This window comes from Callithrix jacchus, chromosome 11, assembly GCF_049354715.1.
Source record: "Callithrix jacchus isolate 240 chromosome 11, calJac240_pri, whole genome shotgun sequence".
Lineage (NCBI taxonomy): Eukaryota > Metazoa > Chordata > Mammalia > Primates > Cebidae > Callithrix > Callithrix jacchus.
The window spans coordinates 91,245,452-91,253,818 of NC_133512.1; the positions used below are offsets into that span (position 1 = coordinate 91,245,452).

An 8,367-nucleotide genomic window follows, 5' to 3' on the forward strand; every position below is an offset into this window, starting at 1 on the left:
GTCTTGTTCATTCTCTTCTATTTATTTGCACCCATTTATCCCACCTATCCCCCAAATGCCCCCCACCCGTCCACCACCACGCCCCTTCCCAGCCGCTGGTAACCAGCCTATCTCTTGTTCTGACTTTTAGATCCCACAAATGAGTGAGGACATGCAAGGCAAATTGTGTTCTTTCTTCGGTCTGCAATATGTGTGTGCCTTTTACCACCTGGACAATTTATTCTCACGATTAATTTACTCCAGGTCTTTAGATACACGCAGGTCATCAGATTAAGCACGGGCAGACCTCATTTTATTGTGCTGTGCCTTTTTGCCCTCACAGAGATTTCATTTTTTACAAATGGACGGTTTGGAAGTTTGTCAGCACCATCTTTCCAACAGCATGTGCTCACTTCATGTCTATGTCACATTTGGGAATTCTTGCAATTACCAAACTGTTTCATTATTATTACATCTGTTATGCGATCTATGATCAGTGACCTTTGATGTTACTATTTTAATTGTTTTGAGGTGCCACCAACCTCGCCTGTATAAGATGGTGAATTTAATCAATAAATATGTGTGTGTTCCGATTGCACCACCAACTGCTATCCTCTGTCTCTCTCCCTCCCTCTCCTGGGGCCTCCCCATTCCCTGAGACACAACAATACTGAAATTAGGCCATGTAATAACCCTGCAATGTCCCCTAAATGTTCAAGTGAAAGGAAGAGTCACACATCTCTCACTTTCAATCAAAACCTAGAAATGATTAAGCTTAGTGAGGAAGGCCTGGTGAAAACTGAGACAGGCAGAAAGCTAGGCCTCTTGTGTCCGCTCACGAAGCTGGGAATGCAATGGAAAAGTTGTTTAAGGAAATAAAAGTGCTACTCCAGTAATCATGCAAATAATAAGACAGAAACAGCCTGACTGCTGATATGGAGACAGGTTTAGTGCTCTAAATAGGAAATCAAACCAGCCACAACTTTCCCTAAGCCATGGCCTAACCCAGAGCCAGCCTGACTCCAAGGCCTTCGGGGAAGGCTGAGTGGTGAAGAGGCTGCAGAAGAAAAGCTGGAAGCTGGCAGAGGTTGGTTCGTGAAGTTGCAGGAAAGAAGCTGTCTCCATAACATAAAAGTGCAAGTGAGGCAGCAAGTGCCGAAGGAGAAGCAGCAGCAAGCTCTCCAGAAGACCCAGCTAAGGTATTTGATGACGATGGCTTCATATGCAGCCTTCTATTGGAAGAAGATGCCCTCTAAGACCTTCATAGCTAGAGAGGAGAAGTTAGTGCCTGCTTCAAAGCTTCCAAGGACGGGCTGACCCTAGTGACGGGCTAAGGCAGCTGAGGACTTTAAGTTGAAGCTGATGCTCACTTACTATTCTGAAAATCCTGCGGCCCTTAATGTTTATGCTAAATAGGCCGAGTACGTGGCTCACGCCTGTAATCTCAGCACTTCAGGAGGGAGGCGGGCAGATCACCTGAGGTTGGGAGTTCGAGACCAGCCTGACCAACATGGAGAAACCCCATCTCTATGAAAAATACAAAATTAGCCAGGCATAGTGTCACATGCCTGTAATCCCAGCTACTTGGGAGGCTGAGGCAGGAGAATCGCTTGAACCTGGGTTGTGGAGGTTGTGGTGAAGTGAGATCACGTCATTGTACTCCAGCCTGGGCAACAAGAGCAAGACTGTGTCAAGGAAGGAAGGAAGGAAAGAAGGGAAGGAGGGAGGGAGGGAGGGAGGGAGGGAAGGAAGGAAGGAAAGAAAGAAAGAAGCTACACCTGCTCTACTTGTGCTCTATAAATGGAACAACAAAGCCTGGATCATAGGCATCTGTTTACAGCGTGGCTCACTGAACGGTTTAAGCCCAAGCTGGGATCTAGTACTAAGAAAGAAGTCTCCTTCGAAAATATTACTGTTCATTCACAATGCAGCTGGTCACCCAAGAGCTCTGATGGAGATGCACAAGGAGGTTAATGTTTTCATGCCTTCTGATACAGGCATGAAATATTCATTCTGCAGACCATGGATCAAGAAGTAAATTTGACTTTCGAGTTTATTTCAGAAATACATTTTGTGAGACTGTAGGTGCCATAGATAGTGGTTCTTCTGGTGGATCTGGGTGCAGTCAATTGAAAACCTCTGAGAAAGGATTTACCAACCTAGATGCCATTATGAACATTCATGACTCATGGGAGGAGGTCAAAATATCCAACCGGAGTTTGGAAGAAGCTGATTCCAACCCCCATGGATGACTTTGAGGGGTTCAAGACTTCCGTGGAGGAAGTGATTGCAAGATGTGGGGGAAACAGCAAGAGAACTAGAATTAGAAGTGGAGCCCAAAGATGGGACTGAGTTACTGCATCTCAGGATAACACCTGGACAGGTGAGGAGTGGCTTCTTAGGGATGAGCAAAGACTGGTTTATTGAGCTGGAATCTACTCTGGTGAAGACGCTGTGAACATTGTGGAAATAACAATAAAGGATTTAGAATATTCCACAAATGTGAGGAATTTGTTGAAAGAGGTTCTACTGTGGGTAAAATGCTATCAAACAGCATTGCATGCTACAGAGAAATCTGGCATGAAAGGAAAAGTCAATCAATGTGACAAATTTCATTCTTGTCTCATTTTAAGAAATGACGGATTTTGACGCGCTCTGGCGAGATTTGGGTCTCTTCCTAAGGCAGTGCCCAGCAAGGAGAAGGCCATGTTCAGTTTGAGTGCCAAGACCCATGAAGCTCGAAGGGGAGAGGCCAGACAAGATGGAGCCTGGCATCTCCCGGGCTCCTCTGGAGCTGGAGATGAACTTGGACCTCAAGGCCCAGCTCAGGGAGCTGAATATTAGGGCAGCCAAGGAAATTGAAGTTGGTGTGGCTGGAAAAATCATCATCTTTGTTCCTGTCCCTCAGCTGAAATCTTTACAGAAAATCCAAATCCAGCTAGTACACCGCGACTGGGGAAAAGTTCAGTGGGAAACATGTTGTCTTTATCGCTCAGAGAGTTCTGCCTAAGCAAAAGCGTCCCAGGAGCCGTGCGGCAACAGCTGTGCACGAAGCAATCCTCCAGGACTTGGTCTTCCCAAGAGACATTGTGGGCAAGAGAATCCGCGTGGATGGCAGCGACTCATAAAGGTTCATTTGGACAAAACACAGCAGAACAATGTGGAACACAAGGTTGAAGCTTTTTCTGGTGTCTACAAGAAGCTCACAGGCAAGAATGTTACCTTTGAATTCCCAGAGTTTCTTTTTTTTTTTTTAGAGATGGGGTTTCACCATATTGGTAAGGCTGGTCTCGAACTCCTGACCTCAGGTGATCCACCCACCTTGGCCTCCCAAAGTGCTAGGATGAGAGGCATGAGCCACCACACCTGGCCGAATTCCTAGTTCCTTTCCTTTCCTCCTTTCCTTTCCTTCTCCCCTCCCCTCCCCTCCCCTCCCCTCCCCTCCCCTCCCCTCCCCTCCCCTCCCCTCCCCTCCCCTCCCCTCCCCTCCCCTCCCCTCCCCTCCCCTCCCCTCCCCTCCCCTTCCCTTCCCTTCCATTTCTTTCTTTTTCTTTCTTTTTCAGATACAGTCTCACTCTGTCACCCAGGCTGGAGTGCAGTGGTGTGATCTCGGCTCACTGTAACCTCAGCCTCCTGGGTTCAAGCAGTTCTCCTGAGTCTCAGCCTCCCTGGTAGCTGGGACAACAGTCTCACATCACACACACCTGGCCAATTTTTGTATTTTTAGCAGAGACAGGGTTTCGAGATGTTGGCCAGGCTGGTCTCGAACTCCTGACCTCAGGTGATCCACCCGCCTTGGCCTCCCAGAGTGCTGGGATTACAGGTGTGAGCCACTGCACCCAGCCTTCCAGAATTTCAATTGTAAAGAAAAATGACTAAATAAAATATATGTTCACAGTAAAAAAAAAAAAAAAAAAAAGAAATTACAGCCAGGCATGACAACTCATGCCTGTAATCCCAGCATGTTGGGATGCTGAGGTGAGAGTGTCACTTGAGCCCAGGAGTTCAAGACTGGCCTAGGCAGCATATGAAGCCTAGCATTTTTAGCAGTAAAATATTTTTTAATTTTAGTGACAGGGTCTTACTTTGTCACCAAGGCTGCAGTGCAGTGTGTGATCGTGGCTCTCTGTAACCTCGAGCTCCTGGGCTCAAGTGATCCTCCTGCCTCAGCCTCTGAAGTAACTGGGAACCACAGGCACAGGCCACCACACTCAGCTAATTTTTAAAAAATCTGCAGAGGCAAGGTTGTGCCATGTTGCCCAGGCTGGTCTCGAACGCTTGGACTCAAGTGATCCTCCTGCCTCGGTCTCCCGGAGTGCTGGGATTACAGGCATGAGCCACTGTATCGAACTATTTCTTTTTTCTTTTATTGTGGTAAAATCCACATCACAGCATTTATCATCCTAACCATTTGTAAGCGTACAATTCAGTGGTGGTAGATGCACTTGACATGCTAGGTAGCCATCCCCACTAGCTACATCCCAGACTTTTTCATCACCTCCGGGCAAACTCTGCGTCCATTAAAGCATGACTTTCCCTGCCCCTAAACCAAGCCCCTGGTCATCTCCATTTATGAATCTGCCAATTCCAGATAGGATTTTTTTTTCTTTTTTTGAGACATAGTCTGGCTCTATCACTCAGGCTGGAGCGCAGTGATGCAATCACAACTCACTGCAGACTCGACTTCCCAGGCTCCAGCAACCTTCCTGCCTCAGCCTCCAGATCAGCTGGGAATACAGACGCAGGCCTCCTCTCCCAGCTAATTTTTTTGTATTTTTTGTAGAGATGAGGTTTTGCTGTGTTGTTCAGGCTAGTCTCAAACTCCTGAGCTCAAGTGATCCACCCGCCTTGGCCTCCCGAAGTGCTGGGATTACAGGTGCGAGCCACTGCACCCGGCCAGTTTCTGGTTCTTTTTTTAAACTTCCCTGAGCATCCAGTGTAGAGATGGCTTGTGCCAGCCCTCCTTCAAAGAGGCCCCTGGCCAGAGATTTCACTTTGAAAATAAAGCCAATGCATCAGTGAATCAAAACACAAGCAAAACCAGAAACATTTAAAATCAGAGACACGGCCAGGTGCAGTGGCTCATGCCTGTAATCCCAACACTTTGGGAGGCCAAGATGGGCGGATCACCTGAGGTCAGGAGTTCAAGACCAGCCTGGCCAACATGGCAAAATCCCGTATATACTAAAAATACAAAAAGAAAGAAAGAAAGAAAGAAAGAAAGAAAGAAAGAAAGAAAGAAAGAGAGAGAGAGAGAGAGAGAGAGAGAGAGAGAGAGAGAGAGAGAGAGAAAGAAAGAAAGAAAGAAAGAAAGAAAGAAAGAAAGAAAGAAAGAAAGAAAGAAAGAAAGAAAGAAAGAAAGAAAATTAGCCAGGCATGGTGGCGGGTGCCTGTAATCCCAGCTCCTCAGGAGACTGAGGCAGGAGAATCGCTTGAACCCAGAGGTGGAGGTTGCAGTGAGCCGAGATCATGCCACTGTACTCTAGTCTAGGAAACAAGAGAGAAACTCCATCTCAAAAAATAAATAGGCTGGGCGTGGTGGCTCACACCTGTAATCCCAGCACTTTGGGAGGCCGAGGCGGATGGATCACGAGGTCAAGAGACCGAGACCATCTTGGTCAACATGGTGAAACCCCGTCTCTACTAAAAATACAAAAAATTAGCTGGGCACGGTGGCGCGTGCCTGTAATCCCAGCTACTCAGGAGGCTGAGGCAGGAGAATTGCCTGAACCCAGGAGGCGGAGGTTGCCGTGAGCCGAGATCGCACCATTGCACTCCAGCCTGGGTAACAAGAGCGAAACTCCGTCTCAAAAATAATAAACCAGAAACATGGGCCGATTTCATCTGGAAGAAATCCTTCCTTTTCATTTCACAGGAAAGAAGGCATGGGCACCCTCACCTCCTGCCCTCTACGCAGCTTCCAAAATTGCCTAAAACTATCCTGAGAGCTTTCCAGGAAGCTGCAGGGAGCCCATGGTCTGTTTGAATCTCTGGCTGCCAGTGGACTGGCGCGTCACTCCCGGGTCCCAGCTCCTGCCTGCAGGTGCCTGCAGAGATGCTGCTCTTCCGTAGCACCCACGGGGCCCCCACACCTCAAGATTTCAGCGGCCTTCTCCCTTCTATCTTTGCACAACAAAGTAATTTCCTTTTAATGACCGCCAGTGTTTTCCTTCCCAGTTCTATCTGAGCAGATAATGTATCTGAGACCTCCGCAACAGGGTTAAACCACTGTGACCTTCATAATCAAAGCACAGAAACACATTCTATTTACTCATAAATGTGACTGTGTCTCCAGTGTGCAGCTGCCTCCTAATCACAGATGGTGTGATAATATTTTGCTTTTATCAGACCTCTCACTCACGTGTGACAAAGTGCTTTATTACCCCATTAGGAGGGAGCACCTCAGCTTAGCAAGGGGTTCCCACTGTGACTTCAATGGCACTGTGGGCTCCAGGCCCTGGGAAGCTCTCAGGGGTGGCAGGCTTGAGGACACAGACCTCCCTGCCATCCATGTGCAGAGTTGCTTCCCTCAGAGCCCCCAAGGCCTCAGGAACCAGAAGACAGCGATTTGAGGGAAGCAGGGCAAAAAGGGAGCAGTTCCCAGGTGCTCTCCAGAGTCCTGGCCCAGCTCCCCGACCTCCGAGTCCTGACCGCGTGCACAGCCTGCGGCCATCAGGGCCCAGCTCCCACCACACCCAGACCACCTGCTTTGGCTGTGGGATCTGTGTGGGCAGCCAGAGCCACTTCGTCCCTGCCTCCCTCCTGACTCCTCAACACTAGTGAGTGGCTGTTTCTGCTGCTCTGGGTGCTTCCTGAGCACTCAGCCAGGAAGCCAGCGCGTCATGGAGGCCTTGGCACCCACCTGTCTCTGTGTGAAGATGTGGGTCCCTGCAGGTCGGGGGTAGAACGGCTGCTCCAGCTGCCCCTAGGGAGCTGCTGCAGCTCAGATTCATCCAGGTCTGACTCAAGGGCTGTGGGGAGGAGCCCTGGAGTGACAGACAGCAAAGTGAAAGTCCCACTCTCTCCTGATGCCTCACCCATGATGCCTTGGATGGAGTTCTGAGGAATACCAGAGCCATCCAGAACCTTCTGGAGGAAAAGCTTTCCCCCTGTCTGTGTGAGCTTTTTATCTATCTATCTATCATCTATCTATCTATCTATCTATATATCTATCTATCTATCATCTATCTATCTACATCTATCTATCTATCTATCTAGATAAAGTCTCACTCTGTCGCTCAGGCTGGAGTGCAATGGCGTGATCTCAGCCCACTGCAACCTCCACCTCTCGGGTTCAAGCGCTTCTCCTGCCTCAGCCTCCTGAGTAGCTGGGATTACAGGCATGTGCCACCACACCAGGATAATTTTTGTATTTTTAGTAGAGACGGGGTTTCACCATGTTGGCCAGGCTGGTCTTGAACTCCTGACCTCAAGTTATCCACCTGCCTTGGCCTCCCAAAGTGCTGAGATTACAGGCATAAGCCACTTTGGCCCTCATGTGAGCTATTTTAACAGTGTCACCGCATAGGAAAAAAGGAACACTGCTTCCTTCACACACACAGTGGGTAGAGGAACAGTTCTGGAAGTCCATCGCGTGCGATAGACCTGCAGTCTCTGAGCTCTGCGTCGAGTGCCCCGTGGGTGCGGCAGGACAGCCAGGCCAGCACAGCACACCCCCGCAGGCTCCCTGCCAAACCCTGCCGCCTCCTGTGAGGCTCAAACACCGCCAGGACTTGATTTATCAGTGTTATTTCCACCGCTGCTGAAGTAGGAAACCAGACTCCATCGGCCCTATTAAGTCTGATTCAGAAAACAGAGGGGCTTAAAACCCTTTGTCCCTTGAAGTCAGAAAGGGTGAGTGCCGGCCATCTGACGGTTGCTCCAGCTGGCTTGGGAGCGGGTTGACTTGCATTTTCTTCACTAATCAGAAGCTTGAGGGCAAGGATAGAACCTCAAATAATCAGCTCGCATTTCCGATGAGTTCAGTGAGCGTGTTTTACGCCGGGTTGTATGAGCTTGCTTTTCCACACGCAGCGAGTGCGGACGGAGACTTACCAGGAAGCCTGGGTCTGCCGGGCTTTGCTTTCGCAGCCTGTCTGACAATGAGGCCTTTGGACTCATCTGTTTGGGACTGGGTCTTCCTAGGCAATGGGAGATTTGGCCACGGCTGGGCAGGAATAACAATCGTGGTGATAGCAATAGCAGCAGTCACAGCCCCTGCTTGATGGAGGGCGGCTGCCGGGGCCTGCCGTGCAGTGCGGGCTTGAGCTCTCAGGCTGGCCCTCAGAGCCTTGGGGCTCAGCTTGTACTTTGCAAGCCTTGCTTGACTTTCTATTTCAATTTTTTTTTGGAATTAACACGCAGGGTCTCACTCTGTTGCCCAGATGG

At 49.2% G+C, this 8,367-nt stretch overlaps 1 pseudogene; it reads left to right on the plus strand.

The window, feature by feature from the left end:
* Window positions 1–1,752: 1,752 nt before the first annotated feature.
* On the plus strand, window positions 1,753–3,361 carry LOC144578237 (small ribosomal subunit protein eS7 pseudogene; annotated as a pseudogene).
* Window positions 3,362–8,367: the final 5,006 nt, after the last annotated feature.